Genomic DNA, 16455 nt, shown 5'->3' with positions numbered 1-16455 from the left:
GATGGCAGATTATGAAATGGAAAATTCTACACTGCAAGAAAATTATTGTCATGGTGAATATATGATGGTATTGTCACAGTGAATATATGATAATGTACTTCAGAGCAGCAATGGATAAATATATATTTACTACACATAGTCTAACTTGTCTCAATCTCTATAAACTTTCAATCTTCTAGTTCACATCATCATTGTATTCATGTTTATGGTATATTCTAAAATAACTAGCACAGTCAGGAGGTTACCAAAATACATTAGCTTCAATGTTTTAGGAGATTAACCTGCTAATTGTATTGACTTCTATATATTAAACATGTAGTGTGTTATCATTGTACTCTCTAAGTATGTACAAACACTACTTCAAAGTGAAATTGAATACAACAAGGTTTTGAAGGCATATGCCTGTAAAGCTAGCTATTTGGGACAGCAGTTCAAGACCAGTGTAGTTTTTTCTGCAATGCTCCCCAACCACTGGCTCTGCGTGATGGAATACATCTATCATCCCAGGTTCATTGGGAGCTGAGAGCTGGAGGATTTCAATTTCATGCCATAGGCAAGAACTTCCACATGGCTCCATCTCAACCAAAGAAGGTTCAACACTGGCTAGTACCTATCACCCCCACCTAGGTGAAAATAAAAATAAGAGCAATGTAGTATAAGAAACAAACAATATCAAAACATGCCAATATAAACCATCATGAACAACACACACCTAGTGTTTGTTTCTCATACCTGTAATCCTAACTATAGCTAGGATTATATATGTGAGCCAGAGGCACCAAGCAGTTCATCCTTTTAAAAATGACTATTGAAGCCAGGTGCCAGTGGCTCATTCCTGTAATCCCAGCTACTCAGGATGCTGAGATCTGAGGATCACAGTTCTAAGTCAGCTCAGGAAGAAAAAAACCCATAAGACTCTTACCTCCAATTAACAACTCAGAAGTCAGAAGTGTCTCTGTGGCTCAATTGGTAGAGTGCTAACTATGTTGAGCACAGAGTCTCACAGACAGTGCCCAGGCACTGAGTTCAAGCCCCACATCTGACAAAAAATAGATAAATAAACATTTAAATGTCTGAATTTTTTGTGAATTAAAATGATGGTGTTCATACGCAATTCTACAGACAACTACATATTTCATTATATTTGTGGTTAGAAAAAGTAGCAGCACTTGAATAATGGATATTTTTTCATAAACTAGGGCATACTGATCTCTAATTAGAGGAAATTGCTGGACTCATAGGTAGTATTTTTTGGTTGGTTTTTGTTTTGTTTATAGAACAGGATGAGAAACCTTATTTCTGCCAATGACCATTTGGATACGTATAACATCATCCACAGGCCATGCAGAATTAACAGTAAAGACATGACACAGTCAACTGGCAATAAACTTATTTGTCTTTATGCCATGTTCCCAATGATTTGTTTAGCTTATATGTCCCTATGGCCTACAGTTTCCTATTCCTGCCTTCCTCAAAATACAGCATGTTCCACTTATTCAGATTTGAGCCAAGCAATATGTAGTATTAATGCCAAGAGTTAAGGAAAGTTGTAACACAAACAGGGAAGGATGAAACCAACACTTTAGTAGCTGGACACTGGGGACTCAGGCCTAGAATACTAGCTACTCAGGAGGCTGATGATGATCTCAGTTCAAAACCAGATGGAGTGAGAAAATCTCTGAGACTCTTCTCTCCAATTAACAACCAAAAAGCCATAAAAGGAGCTGGGGCTCCAGAGGTAAAGTAGCCTTGATTACAAAAAACTCAGGGGCAACACCCAATCCTGAGTTCAAGCTGAAGGTCAGGAACAAAAACAAAAACAATCAACAACAACAACAAAAAAAACAGAAACTGGGAAAAAGCTCAGGAAAGGATGGCATTGTCTACAAGACAAGTGTACACATTACATGAATTGTGAAATCACTGTACACACCTTAGTAACAATTACATTTTAAAAAGAATGTGAGAAATCCCAAAGCCATGGGGCCTTATGATGTGCATCTGCTTTCCAGAATTTCAAAGTCCCATCATCTAAGCTGGTAGCACACAGGTTGTAGCTCAGGGTGATGAGAAAATAAGAAGCCAGAGATCCTTTCAGATTGTCCCACCAATTCTTCTATTACTGTAAGCAAAAAAAAAAAAAAAAAAAAAAAAAGCAAAGCAAATAAATTAGACTTTAAGGTTAAACTAAGCTACTATTAAAGATTCCAGGCAGAATTATACGGTGCCTGCTTCAAGGCAAGAGTGAGGCCAAGCCCACAGCCTCCAGAGAGGCATGACTACCACTTGTCCAACACTGCTGTCCTCCCCGCCCCCAGAGTTTACCTACAAGTCCCAAGTCCCTGCCTTTCTTCTTGTAATTCTTCAGCCACTGGTTGTCTCATTTCTCATTGTCTGTTTAGGTGGGATTTGAGACTCCTTCCTCTCCTCACCCAGCCACCAGACCCCAGGGGCCAAACTCTGCACCTCACAGACACTCCCCAGAACCCAGCTGCCTTTGCAGTTGCTGCTTCCTGAGCCACCGGGCTACTGCCTCCTTCCTCCCTTCACCAGCCTCTGCCAGGGCCTCCCATCCTCTCCCTACCACCACCATCCCCAATCCCAGCTTGGCCTCCCCCGTGGCCACCCCTCCTCTCCACAAATCTCCCAGCCCCAACCCCAGCAGGATCACTGCTCTGGGGATACAACTGTGGGCCAGGCCCTGCAGAATCAAAGGTGCCACAGTGTGCAGCTGGCTGAGAACTGGAGACAGCATAGGTCTCTGATCAGTGTCTTTCACTTCACTTACACAATTATTAATTGTATTGATTTGGTATTTAAGTTTAGATTTCATAACTTCTTATTAAGCCTTTGCAGAAGAGCTGGTAGAAATATAGTCCCCAAATTCGGATTGTCTCTAGTTTAATTCTTTTGAGATTCAGAGATGTTTAAGTAGTTATAACAATCATGAACTCTCATTTTCATAGCAGATGCTATTCAGAAAATAATTGCTTATGCATCTGTTATCAATTATTTACAAGACTTGAAACTTTTAAAGTTTCAAATATTACAGGAAGATCTTTGATTCATGTTGAATGGATGTGAGTAGGTTGAGCTGTTGCATACATTCTTGTGTGTGTGTGTGTGTGTGTGTTTGTGTGTGTGTGTGTGTGTGTGTTTGTGTGTGTGTGTGTGTGTGTGTGTGTGTGAGTGAGTGTTTCTGTGTGTGTGTAGGGGGGGTGTATGTGTATCATTGAAATCAAGGATAAGGATGTTGAGCCCTGGTCTGAACTTGTTTCCTTTTTCTGAGATATACATTATGGTGTTTCTTTGTTGGTGGTAGGCTCTGATTGCTTGCCTTTGCCTGATGCTCACATTCCAGCTGAATTTTTCAATTAAAGCTTCTTATTTAGTATTGAGCATATAGGGCCCTGATGTTGCTTTGTCTTTAGTCTGCCATCTAGGATCTTCTTTTCCTCTTTAAAAATTTACATTCAATATAAATTTTACCTCCTGACTGATTTTCCCTTTAATTTGCATTTTGAAAAAAGTATTATAAGAACTTTGATCTCTGTATTCATGAAGAAAAACCATTTTGAATTCTCTGTTTAATGTAACAACACCTGGACACATTTGTTAACACCAAGATCTTAAAATTTATTTTGTAGTTTTAGTTTAAAATGCCTCCTCCATGTTTACAGCATGAGGAGACAAACAATTTCTGGTAACAATGATAACAGTTTTATTCATTAAAATATCAGATAATTCATAATTTTGAATATGTATAGTGGCAAATAAACACATTTGGTAAATAGATTTGCTTGATAGATCCGTGCACAAAAATACCACTCCTAAGGGCTGAAAAGGTGGATTGGTGGTAGACAGCTTATCTTGAATGCACGAGACCCTGGGTTTGATTCTGCAGCACCACCTAAGCAGAAAAGCTAGAAGAGGTACTGAGGCTCAAGTGGTAGAGCACTAATCTTGAGCTGAAGGGCTGAAGGACAGCGACCAGGCCCAGAGTTCACCACCAAAAACAAATTAAATAAATAAATAAAACTCATATCAAGTACATTAATTTCAAACGTTGATTACCATTTTAGTTAGGGGCAGGGTGCCAAGATATAGCAGACTTCTGTTGCAAAGCTTTAAGAAGGATTTCAACACCTGACAAGTACTAAAGACAAGAAGAAAAAGAATTAGCTCTGCCAACAACATATAGAATCACCACTCAAAGAGAAACCAGTACTAAGAATGAAATGCTTTTCATAAAATTTCTTAAGAGATTCTGGCTCTATATTAATTATCATATAAGTTAACCTTCAAAATCTCCATCGATGGGCCTTAAGGGCACCTACAAAACCTGGAGGAGAGAATCATCAACCTAGATTTTTAATTTTGTAAATTAGGTATTGAGTTCATTTCTGGTTTGACAATCTCATCCCTTCATTTGCTCTCTGTCTCTGATTTTCCCTCCTGTCCCTGTCCACAGTGGTATAGTTCATTGTGAACATAATATCGACAGAGTAGAACTGAAACCAACCCAGCTTGACATATCCATTACATGTTTATCTGCAGTTAATCAGAAGAAATTGAGAATTGTGTGTTTCAACTGGTAGAGCTAGAACACCACCAGACTTCAATTGGAAACCTAAAGGACAGCGTCAATATTGTGATTTTTAAGAACCAATGCTGTCCCATACATAAACTCAGACTCCACACACACACACACACACACACACACACACACACACACACACACACACACACACATCTTAAAATAGATGTTAGTACTGAAATCCAAATAGTTTTTTTATTTTTATAAGTTTTATTTTTAGCTTTAATGAGGTTGGCTTGATAGTTTCTACTAATGAGCCACAACTTAGAACTTTGTTATAATTTTACCCTGTCTGTATTCAGAGAAACAGTCTCTGAATTTCTCCATTTCCAGCAATGATAAGTTTTCTCTCCTTGGTCCAGTTTCTTCTTTTGAGACTCAGTCTCTTAGACTTTTCTGTCTTGCATTGTCTGTAAGTTCATTGATCCAGTAGATCTCATCCATCCTAATACCTGGACAGAACCTGCCTTGGGAAAAGTGTTCTAAGCTCACCATGCAATGGAGGCTGTTAGTACTCACCCATAATCATTTTTTCTTCAGAAATGAGAAATTGGGGGCTGGGAAGGTGGCTCAGTGGTAGAGTGCTTGCCTTGCAGAAATGAGAGATTGTTAGGTCCAGGAATTCAGGGGAAGCACTCACTGTGTGCTATTTCATACTTTTTTGGGGAGGGGCACGGTCCGGTCCTGGGGCCTGAACTCTGGGCCTGGGCACTGTCCCTCAGCTCTTCAACTCAAGGCTCGTACTCTACCACTTGAGCCACAGCGCCACTTCCGGCTTTTTTCTTTTTGCTTATGTGGTGCTGAGTAATTGAACCCAGGGCCTCATGCATGCAAGGCAAGCGCTCTACCACTGAGCCATCTTCCCAGCCTGATTTCATACTTTTTTTATTTAATGGCAGCTTCCACCTATTGTCTACTTTAAGCATTGTGTGAAGAGAAAGATTGCCCCTAAGAGACAGAAGTACTGTACTAACTGTTGCTCTCAAAACACAGGAGGAGGGAAAGAAGTTCTGAAGGAGCCATGTAGCCTAGAAACTGAGTTCTTAGAAACTCAAACTGCCTTTTATCTTACCTTCAACATAGAAAGTCAGAGATTGCAGTGGCTTGTAAGCTCCATTTATATTCCTGTGCAGGGGGTCCCTTCCCCTTTGCCCTTCTGACTGTTTACATCAGTGGCAGGTGTGAAGACGTAACAAGAACACCTAAAGTTTGGGCCTGGGATTAAAAACTCCACTTTGTGATTATAAACATTCCACCACTTCCTGAATTGAATCTGAGGGGCAGAAGAAAGTTAGGTTAGGAATTCGTATAATTACTTCTAAGTTTGCTATCTAAAATCATCCCTTCCTACCCCTCAGAATCCTATTTCCCAACTGTGTAGACACCCTTACACTCTGTTCTCCTGAAGCATTTGAGTGTGGGCCATCATCTGCTTCTTATGTGTACTGCTTTTCAAATGGAGAGTTTCTCCTAGGCTCAAAATGATTTCATTGATGAGGACACTGTGCAATAAGCTAAACTGGGTTTGTTCATGTGTTCATACCCGAGGGAGAACAAGTAAGGGCTAAGTAGTAGTCAGGGCTCACTTGCTGCCAGTGGTATTGCTCTGAGGAATTACTGTCAATGTTGCCCACAGTACCTAGTCCAAGGCCTCTCAGAAAAGCTACAGAACCAAACTTCTTGAGTCTCTGTGTGAGCTAATCATCATTGGCCAACTATGTTCCATGGTTTGTGAGACATTCACTTCTGTGAGTATATGCATATGAGGGCCCAAGAATAGACTTACCTAGAAGGAAGATCCTAGAATGCAAAACTTCTACTAGGACAATGGAAACCCATGGTTTGGCATGCTTAATGTTTTTGAAAGACCCCAGACTCCTGGGATACTTTCATCAACGGGAGGGCGCCCCAGAAACTCAGACTCCAGGCCGGGACATGCAATAAGCAAGAGGAGTTTATTTGACGTTTGCACAAACGGACTCTCTGGCCCGAGCAGACAGGGAGCCCCGAGAAGTGGTTACAAGCCCTTTTTTAAGGGCAAAAACCACAAGATTAACGCATAACACAAAGCATCCCATGATTGGTTCATTTAAAGGTCATCATATACGCCAACAATCACTTTGCCACGTGGGAAATTTTGTAAAATGACTGGCCCATGGTTGGTTTAAGGGGGGTTTACATGGTTACAGGCCTATGATTGGTTGACATTTGGCTTAGCTTGTGGTCTTGCCAGGTGGTCGTTATCTCAAGGTCCTGTCTGGGGAATTTCTAAATGGGAACTGAGGAACACGTACTGTCTGTTCTTTATCTATGACCACTGACCTTGTCCTAGGGCCGACATCTGGTCCCTGAAACTAGTTAACTCATTTTTGGGAAGGGAAGGGTCAGTGCCAGCGTAAGCAAGTTTACATAAGCAGAATCAGCAGTTAGCAAATTAGCAAATTGTAAAATGGACTCAGCCCTAATTTTTCTAATTCTTCAGTTTTAACCTGTGCACTGAACTAACAGGAGAAAGTGGCACACTAAGAAACTTGCCAATTTTGCCAAATAAAGAACTATGGTGAAGGTCAGAGAAAGGACATTGATTTCATGGTAGTCATGACAAGACAACAACTTAGCATACCTTCAGAATACTAATCCATACTCACCTACTGTTTTTGTTTTTGTTTTTGTTTTTTTGTCGGTCGTGGGGCTTGAACTCTGGGCCTGGGCGCTCTCCCTCAGCTCTTCAGCTCAAGGAGAGCGCTCTACCACTTGAGCTACAGTGCCACTTCCGGTTTTCCGGTGATTTATTGGAGATAGGAGTCTCATGGTCTCTCCTGCCCAGGCTGGCTTTGAACCGCGATCCTCAGATCTCAGCCTCCTGAGTAGCTAGGATTACAGGCGTGGGCCACCAGTGCCCGGCTCTCACCTACTGTTTTATTTACCCATGTCATTAAGTCTGAGTTGTATGTAGGAGTCTTCAGGGCCTTCAGAACAGGAAGATCTAGGCGAGAGCCTAAGATTGGTCTGCCATTTTGGACATAACATAACTAGTCAGATGAAAGCCCTTAGTAGTGTCCTATAAATATGTGCATTCATCCTACTACATTTGATAAGTATCCCCTCGCAAAATTATCTTTCGTTGGGTCACTTTCTGACATAGCAGCTGTCTGGTAGCTCCATTGTGAATTCACTTTATTCTGCTGAGCCAGAAATGGAGAAGGAGAGACTGACCACAACACAATTGCATCTTTCTCAATGAGCAGTGAATGGCATGGGAGTATTTAAGATGCTTCCCATGTTCTCAGTGAGCTAGTACCACCTTGGATTCCAACTCAAATCTTGATAAACAGATACAGAAGTTACATATAGCTTGTTGTGCCAGATTCACAGCTACAGAGGTAAATGAGAAAATGGAAGGCCTTGGTGTGATATGAAGCAGAATTCAAAGGATGTGGGGATGAAGTGAGCTACCTGGAGGGAAAAGGAGAGGCAGCTGAAGCTGAAGCTGAAGAGCACTTAGAGAGAGAAGATAGAGCAAGTTTGAGGCCACCTGGACATCAAAGTAACCCATCTGAGGTACAAGAGTCTGGCTGTCCAGAGCCACAGAGAGAAGTTGGAAGAGCCACAGCAAGTGCTCTTTCCCATTGCTAGGGAGCTCCCAGAATGCCAGAGTAAGAATTGGTAGCTTCCCAGAGCACTGCTGCTGAGCACATCTCAGATCCCTTGCTATCATAATTGACATTGGAGAGGAGCAGCAAGAGTTGTATGAGGTGATTGCAGCTCACTATGTGGAGCCTGTTCTGCAGCATTGTGGAGTGTGGTCTCTCAGGATGCTTAGAGCAAAGATCCTATAACTGGTGTCAAAGAATGCAATCTACTTGGAGTAGACATTTATAGATGGCACGTGCCTGAACACAACAAGCTGATAATAGTTGCTAGAGGTAGTTTCCCTAAAGATCTAACAGCCAAAACTGGAGAGGCAAACCCAGAGCTCTGCTCCACATCAGTCCACCATGAAAATTGCTTCTACCATAGTACTGGCTACCCAGTTTGCACACTCATGACCTTTTTACCCTGATTGTGCCCCACAATCCCTCACAACTTTTGCTCTTTCACTTTGTCTATGCTTCCTTGTCCCTACTAAACAGTTCTGGATGCCTGTATTAGCTAGCCCAACCCCTGCAAAGCTGTAGCTGCTACCCAATTTCCTGACACTGCAACTCAGCAATTACAGTCACAGTTACCCTTTCCCTGGTATCCTAGTCTCTACTACTCTTTTCTGCTACCCATAATTCATAACACCATGGTTCCAGCTACCTGATCCCTGACACCCCTCTCTCTGATACCCCATTCCCAAACAAAGGGTAGATTGGGCACAGACAGTCGACTTGGGTACTCCTCTTGCAGGCACATTGGGCCAAGTTATTCCTCAGGTATTTAACATGAGGGACTAACTGGTGGTGGAAAGAAAAGAGGTTACTCAGAGGTCACTAAAATCCAAGGACATCACTTATAACTTCTTGCTAGGAAAAGAAGGCTCTAAGGTGAAAGAAAATTTTACAAAGAATATTGATGAAGATGCAAAAGGTTTAGCTTAGTGTCTTCTACTAGTGGTCTGAATTATTTTTGACATATATATGTAACTACTTTGCATTTTAAAAATTATATGAAAATGCACATTTATGTGGTACTTATATTAATTTATGGAATAGTTGTATAAGATCACGTTAATGATATTCAAGATTTTATGCTCTATGATATGCTCAAGAGGCTGCCTTTGGAAATATAAATAAATATAAATTGAGCTCTCTAACAACAAATGAAATCTCATTGTCAAATACTACAAGGAGATTATGGATGCTAGTACCAAAATGAAAGCTGTAACAATAAAACTGAATAAAGCTGCAAGATTGAAGGGAGGGAGTCAGTGGTAAGGGCAATTATAAAAGAGAAATTATTCACCATGGAATCGTGGAAGGATAGAATGTGTTTGTTGAATTACTAGCTTTTAAAACCATCTTAGAAAGCAAAACATTGGTTTTTATTATTGCTATTTGGAACCTCTTTAACGAATGGTTTAACAAAAATTTATCAAAACAACTTTGAAAATTCAATGATGTGAATTATCAGATTAACATTATACTCAAAGTTGCCTTCACATGCAGGCAGGCTGCATTCCTTTTCTATAAAATTAATGGACTAAGCTTCCTTTTAAATGGTTGGACAGTCCATGACACTTGTTCCAAAACAAGAAAAGATACTGGAGAGAAAAAAAAAGAGGAAGGAGATTCAAGATTGCTGAAATTAGCATATTTCCCATTTAGACTTTAATGGGATTTTTCTACAAAGAATAAGATTTTCATCTTACCATAATAATGTCAAAATTGATGTGCTATAGGATAGCTTCTAAATGTAATATTTAATGCTGTTGGATTACTTGAAGACAAAGGTTTATAGAAAACTTTAAATTTCAGAAAAACTGTAATGTTCCAATAAACACGTAGAAGAAATATAATTTAAAAATTTGCTGCTTAAAGCAAACCCTGGCAGGAAAGTCTGAGAGATGCTTGTCTAGAAACAGGAAGTGGCACTGTGGCTCAAGCGGTCAGGGCTTTCCTTGATCTGAAGAAAGTAGGGATATGTTGACACCCAGGTCCTGAGTTCAAACCTCATGACTGACAAGAAGAAATTTTAAAGAATTAAAGCATTAGGCCTGGGAAGGAGACTCAGTGGTAGAGTGTTTGTCTTGCATGCATGAGGTCCTGGGTTCAATTCCTCAGCACCACACAAGCAGAAAAAAGTGGAAATGGCACTATGGCTCAAGTGATAGAGCACTAGCCTTGAGCTGAACATATCAGGATCAGCACCCAGACCCAGAGTTCAGGCCCCCCTACCACCACCACCACCAACAACAAATTAAAGCATCCAACAACCTGAAGATGTTGTCCAGAATAATGAATGGGGCATTATCTGTTTACATGACTTAGTGACTTAAAACCTAGTTTACCAGGGGAGGTGGTGGGCAATTTGTGTGTTTAATAAAACCTGCAAAATTATTTTGTATTTTCCCAAGGAGGGAGAAAGAAGGGGATGGGGGAGGAGGGGAGGTGTTTGGTGACTTTGCCTTTTGGTTCAGTGATTTTTCTGGGCACAAATTCAGAGAAATACTGCTTGCAATCCTAGTTGCATGGGGAATGAAGAAGCCAGGCCCTGGAAGTGGTTTTGTCCTGTCCTTGGCCTGGTTCCAACAACCAATGGATAATTCAAGTCCACTTCAGGACCAAGATGCCTTGAAGACTACTGATCCACTGGACAGGCAGACCTAACCACAGCCAAAAAAGGCAAAAAATGCAATGCCGAGGGAAGCATTGGAAATCTACACCAGGCAGAGATTTTTTTATATTTTTTATTGTAAAATTACTGCACAGAGGGTTTACAGTTACATGAGTAGGGTAATGAGTTCATTTCCTATCGAGCATTGTTACCTCCTCCTTTGTTTTTCCCCTAGCCCTTCCCTCCCCACCTCCCCAACTCCTCCCTTCTTGACCCCTGCCCAACACTGTAAATTCATTTTTGACACAGTGTCCTCTACATCTCATCATCACAATAGGTCAACCTGCATCCCCATTTAAGCATTCTGCTATATCCCTTCCACTCCCCAAATTACAAAAATGTATATACAAAATGCAGAACACTTGATCAAATACAGTGAAAACAGGGATTATATCATGGGGGGGATGAACCTACAAAAGAATCACATAGTACATTATATTAAAAACAAAAGCAAGAAAGAAAAAACCACTCTGTCTCTGACTTGGGGTACATTTCGCTTAACATCATTTTATATGGTCATATGTACATAGCCTTTGATCTTCTCTGCTTGTCCTAGACATGTACTAGTCCTTGCAAACAAGGGAAACCATGGACCTATGTTTCTTTGGGCCTGGCTTACTTCACTTAATTTAATTTTTACCAAGTCTTTCCATTTCCTAACAAATGGGGTAATGGCATTCTTTCTAATGGAGGCATAGAATTCCATTGCGTGTGTATGTCTATATCTATATACGTATATATAGATATATATCACATTTTCTTGATCCATTCATCTACTGAGGAGCATCAGAGTTGATTCCATATCATAGCTATGGTGATTAATTCTGCAAAAAACATGGTTGCGCTGGCAGCTTTGGTATGACCTTGTTTGTGATCATTTGGGTAAATGCCCTAAAGTGAGATTGCTGGATCATAGGGGAGCTCTACACGGATTCTTTTGAACAACTTCCATACTGCTTTCCGAAGTGGTTAAACAAGTTTACAATCCCACCAACAATGCAGTAGGGTTCCCTTTTAACCACATCCCCTCCAACATCTGTTGTTATTACATTTCTTGATTATTGCCATTCTAACTAGAGTGAGGTGCAATCTCAATGTTGTCTTGATTTGCATTTCTTTTATGGCAAGAAAAGTTGAGCATTTCTTTATGTGTCTAATGGCCATTTTTATTTCCTCTTCAGAGAAGTCTCTCTTTAAGTCTTTAGCCCACTTAGTTACTGAGCAGTTGTTTGTTTGAAGATTTATTGTTGGGGGATTTTTTTTGAGTCCTAAGTATATTTTAGATATAAGACCTTGTGTCGAGAAGATCTTCTCCAAGTATGTGAGCTTTCTATTGATCTTGCTAGCTATGACCTTTGCCATGCAGAAGATCTGATGTTTCATGAAATCCCATTTGTCCAAACTTCCTTTGATTTCTTTTGTTTCTGGCTCTCTATTAAGAAAATTTCTGTCTGTGCTAAAAAAAAAAAAAAAACCCTAGATTTATTCCTATTCCTTTTTTTTAAATTGTATTTTATTTTATTTGAGAACACACTGTACAGAGGGGCTACAATTACATGGGCAGGATAATGCATACATTTCTTACCAAGCATTGCAGCCTCCTCCTTTGTTTACACTTCACTTCCCTTCCCCGCCTCCCCCCTCCCCCCACCCAATTTTACCCCCCTCCCCCCACCCACTTATACCCCCCTCCCCCCCACACACCGACATTGTAAAGCTGGTTTTGACATGACATTTTGTAATTCTCATTGTTGCAACAGGTCCACCTGAATCTTTAAACGACTTGTTTGTCCCCATCTCCTCCACATGTTATACTGACATCAAATATAGTGAAAGCGGGGGTTACACTGTGGGGGAGGGACATACAAAGCAACAAAGAAATAATCTTATAAATGCGTTAGAAACACATGCATGAAAGAAACGAAAACATTAAAATACATAGTTAAGGGTTCATTTTCCTAACATCACATTATCTGAGCTTTTCCGCTTGACTCATACCTATACTAGATATTGCAAATAAGGGAAACCATGGGACCTATGCTTCTTTGGGCCTGGCTTACTTCACTTAATATAATTTTTTCCAAACCTTTCCATTTCCTAACAAATGGGGAAATGTCATTCTTTCTGATGGAGGCATAGAATTCCATTGTGTATATATACCACATTTTCTTGATCCATTCATCTACTGAGGGGCATCTGGGTTGGTTCCATATCTTAGCTATGGTAAATAATGCTGCAATAAACATAGTTGTGCTGGTAGCTTTAGTGTGGTCTTGTTTGTAAACATTTGGATAAATGCCCAAAAGTGGGATTGCTGGATCATAGGAGAGATCTATGTGAAGTCTTTTGAGGAACCTCCATACTGCTTTCCAAAGTGGTTGAACAAGTTTACATTCCCACCAACAATGAAGTAAGGTTCCTTTCTGTCCACATCCCCTCCAGCATCTGTTGTTGTTAGAGTTCTTGATTTTTGCTGTTCTAACTGGAGTGAGGAGATATCTCAATGTTGTTTTGATTTGCATTTCTTTTATGGCTAGGGATGTTGAACATTTCTTCATGTGTCTATTGGCCATCCTTCTTTCTTCTTCAGAGAAGCTTCTCTTTAAGTCTTTCGCCCACTTATTTATTGGGCAGTTGTTTCTTTGAGGATTTGTTGTTGGGTGGTTTAATTTTTTGAGTTACAAGTATATTTTAGATATGAGACCCTTGTCCGTTGTATGGCTAGTAAAGATCTTCTCCCAATCAGTGGGCTTTCTATTGATCTTGCCAGCTATGTCATTTGCCCTGCAGAAGCTCGGCAATCTTATGCAATCCCATTTGTCCAAACTTTCTTTGATTTGTTGTGCTTCCGGGTCTCTATTCAGAAAATTTCGGCCTGAGCCAAGGAGACCTAGTGTTTCTCCTATTCCATCCTGTAATGTTTTCAGAGTGTCTGCTTTGAGTTCAAGGTCTTTGATCCATTTGGAGTTGATTCTGGTGCAGGGTGATATATAAGGATCTAGCTTTAGTTTTCTACATGTAGTTAACCAATTTTGCCAGCACCATTTACTGAAGAGGCTGTCTTTCTTCCATTCTATTGTTTTAGCTTCCTTATCGAAGATTAGATGGCTATAGGTCTGTAGGTTCATTTCTGGGTTTTCAATTCTATTCCATTGGTCCTGAGGTCTGTTCTTATGCCAATACCAAGCTGTTTTGATTACTATGTCTTTATAGGAGAGTTTGAAATTTGGTATTGATATTCCTCCAGTAGTGTTCTTTCCGTTGAGGAGCGTTTTTGCTATTCGGGGTCTTTTATTGTTCCATATGAATTTTTGGATTGCCTCCTCTATTTCCTTGAAGAATGAGGGTGGAATTTTGATAGGTATCGCGTTGAATTTGTAGATAGCCTTGGGAAGTATTGCCATTTTCACGATGTTAATCTTGCCAATCCAGGAGCATGGGAGGTTTTGCCATTTTTTAAGTTCTGTGTTGATTTCCTTTTTCAAGATTTTAAAGTTTTCATCATAGTGGTCCTTCACTTCTGTGGTTAAGTTAATTCCTAGGTATTTTATTTTTTGTGGGGCTATTACAATTGAAGTTGTTTCCTAATTTCAGCCACACTTTTCTCCTTGTTGGCATATAGAAAAGCCATTGATTTTGGGGGGTTAATTTTATAACCTGCTACTTCGCCAAAGTTTTGAATCAGCTTGAGTAATTTGGGAGTGGAGTCTATGGGATTCTTTAAATACAAGATCATGTCATCTGCAAAGAGGGAGAGTTTTATTTCTTCTTTCCCTATTTGGATCCCCTTTATGTCTGCATCTTGTCTTATTGCTGTAGCTAGGCATTCTAATACTAGATTGAAGAGAAGTGGAGAGAGTGGGCATCCTTGTCTTGTTCCTGAGTTAAGAGGAAATGGCTTTAGTTTTTCACCATTGAGTATAATGCTGGCTGTAGGTTTGTCATATACAGCCTTTATTGTATTGAGGAATGTTCCATGGATTCCTAATTTTTCCAGAACCTTCATCATAAAGGGGTGTTTGATCTTGTCAAATGCTTTTTCTGCATCTATTGAGATAACCATGTGGTTCTTATTCTTGCTCCTGTTGATGTGATGAATAATATTAATTGATTTGCGTATATTGAACCAGCTTTGCATCCCTGAAATGAATCCTGTTTGATCATGGTGTATGATTTTTTGGATGAATTGTTGAAGTCGATTGGCCAAAATTTTGTTGAGAAGTTTTGCATCAATGTTCATCAAAGAAATGGGTCTATAGTTCTCTTTCTTTGATGAGTCCCTGCCTGGTTTTGGGATGAGGGTTATGATGGCTTCATAGAATGTGTTCGGTAGTGAGCTTTCTCTTTCAATTTCATTGAAGACTTGGAGGAGTATTGGTGTGATCTCTGTCTCTGCTTTGAAGGCCTTGTAAAATTCCGCTGTAAAACCATCTGGTCCTGGACTTTTCTTAGCTGGGAGGTCTCTTATTGCTGTTTCTATTTCAATGCTTGATAAGGGCCTGTTAAGCTGGTTTAACTCATCTTGGTTTAGTTTTGGCATGTCAATATTTGCTAGGAAAAGGTCCATTTCTGTCAAGTTCTCAAACTTATTAGCATAAAGTTTTGAGAAGTATTCCCTTATAATGTTCTGAATCTTGGTTGTTTCCGTGGTGATGTTTCCATTCTCATCTCTGAGTTTATTAATTTGGGTGTGTTCTCTCCTTTTTCTGATAAGGTTTGCTAAGGGTCTGTCAATTTTGTTAAGTTTTTCGAAGAACCAACTCTTTGTTTTGTTGATACTTTCTATAGTTTTTTGGATTCTAATTCATTTATTTCTGATTTAATTTTGATTATTTCTTTCCGTCTACTGGATTGAGGTTTATCTTGCTGCTCTTTTTCAAGGAGGTTTAGGTGTGTCATTAAATTGTTAGTTTCCGATCTCTCCAATTTGTTGATGTAGGAGCTCAGAGCTATAAACTTGCCTCTGAGTACTGCCTTTGCTGTGTCCCAGAGGAGCTGGTAATTTGTGTGTTCATTTTTGTTGAATAGCATGAACATTTGAATTTCCTTTCTAATCTCTTCCATGACCCACTCATGATTCAGCAGTGTGTTGTTCAGCCTCCATGTGATACCGGACTTTCTTTGGTGGCTTTTGGTGTTGAGTTATAATTTTATTCCCTTGTGGTCAGAGAGAATGCAAGGTATAACTTCAATGTTTCTGAATTTGGACAAGTTTGCTTTGTGGCCTAAAATGTGGTCTATTATAGAAAACGTTCCATGTGCTGCTGATAAGAACGTGTATTTGGATGCTGCTGGGTGAAATGTTCGGTAAATGTCTGTTAAGTCTAGTTGATCTATGCAGCTGTTTAGATCTGCGGTTTCTCTGTTGAGTTTTTGCCGAGTTGATCTATCTAGTGGGGAGAGTGGTGTGTTAAAATCCCCAACAATTAATGTCTTTGGATCTATATGGGATTTGAGGGAAAGTAGTGTTTCTTTGATAAATTTGGGTGCTCCATTGTTTGGCGAATAGATATTTAGAATTGTAATATCCTCCTGAAGTA

General features: G+C 39.9%; 1 long non-coding RNA gene across 1 annotated transcript; it reads right to left on the bottom strand.

Moving 5' to 3' along the window:
- Positions 1-469: 469 nt before the first annotated feature.
- LOC138837062 (uncharacterized) lies at positions 470-5725 on the bottom strand. Its single transcript, XR_011375154.1, has 5 exons — positions 5670-5725; positions 4075-4156; positions 1934-2122; positions 923-1039; positions 470-623 (listed from the first exon to the last, which is right to left on the bottom strand). It is a non-coding gene; the product is annotated as an uncharacterized lncRNA (long non-coding RNA).
- Between the last annotated feature and the right edge of the window lie 10730 nt (positions 5726-16455).

The sequence above is a fragment of the Dipodomys merriami genome, unplaced genomic scaffold (genome assembly GCF_024711535.1).
Source record: "Dipodomys merriami isolate MVZ:Mamm:240054 unplaced genomic scaffold, mDipMer1.0.p SCAF_260, whole genome shotgun sequence".
NCBI classification, from domain to species: Eukaryota; Metazoa; Chordata; class Mammalia; order Rodentia; family Heteromyidae; genus Dipodomys; species Dipodomys merriami.
Note: the sequence above shows the minus strand (reverse complement) of the source record. Positions and strands in the feature narration are given on the sequence as shown.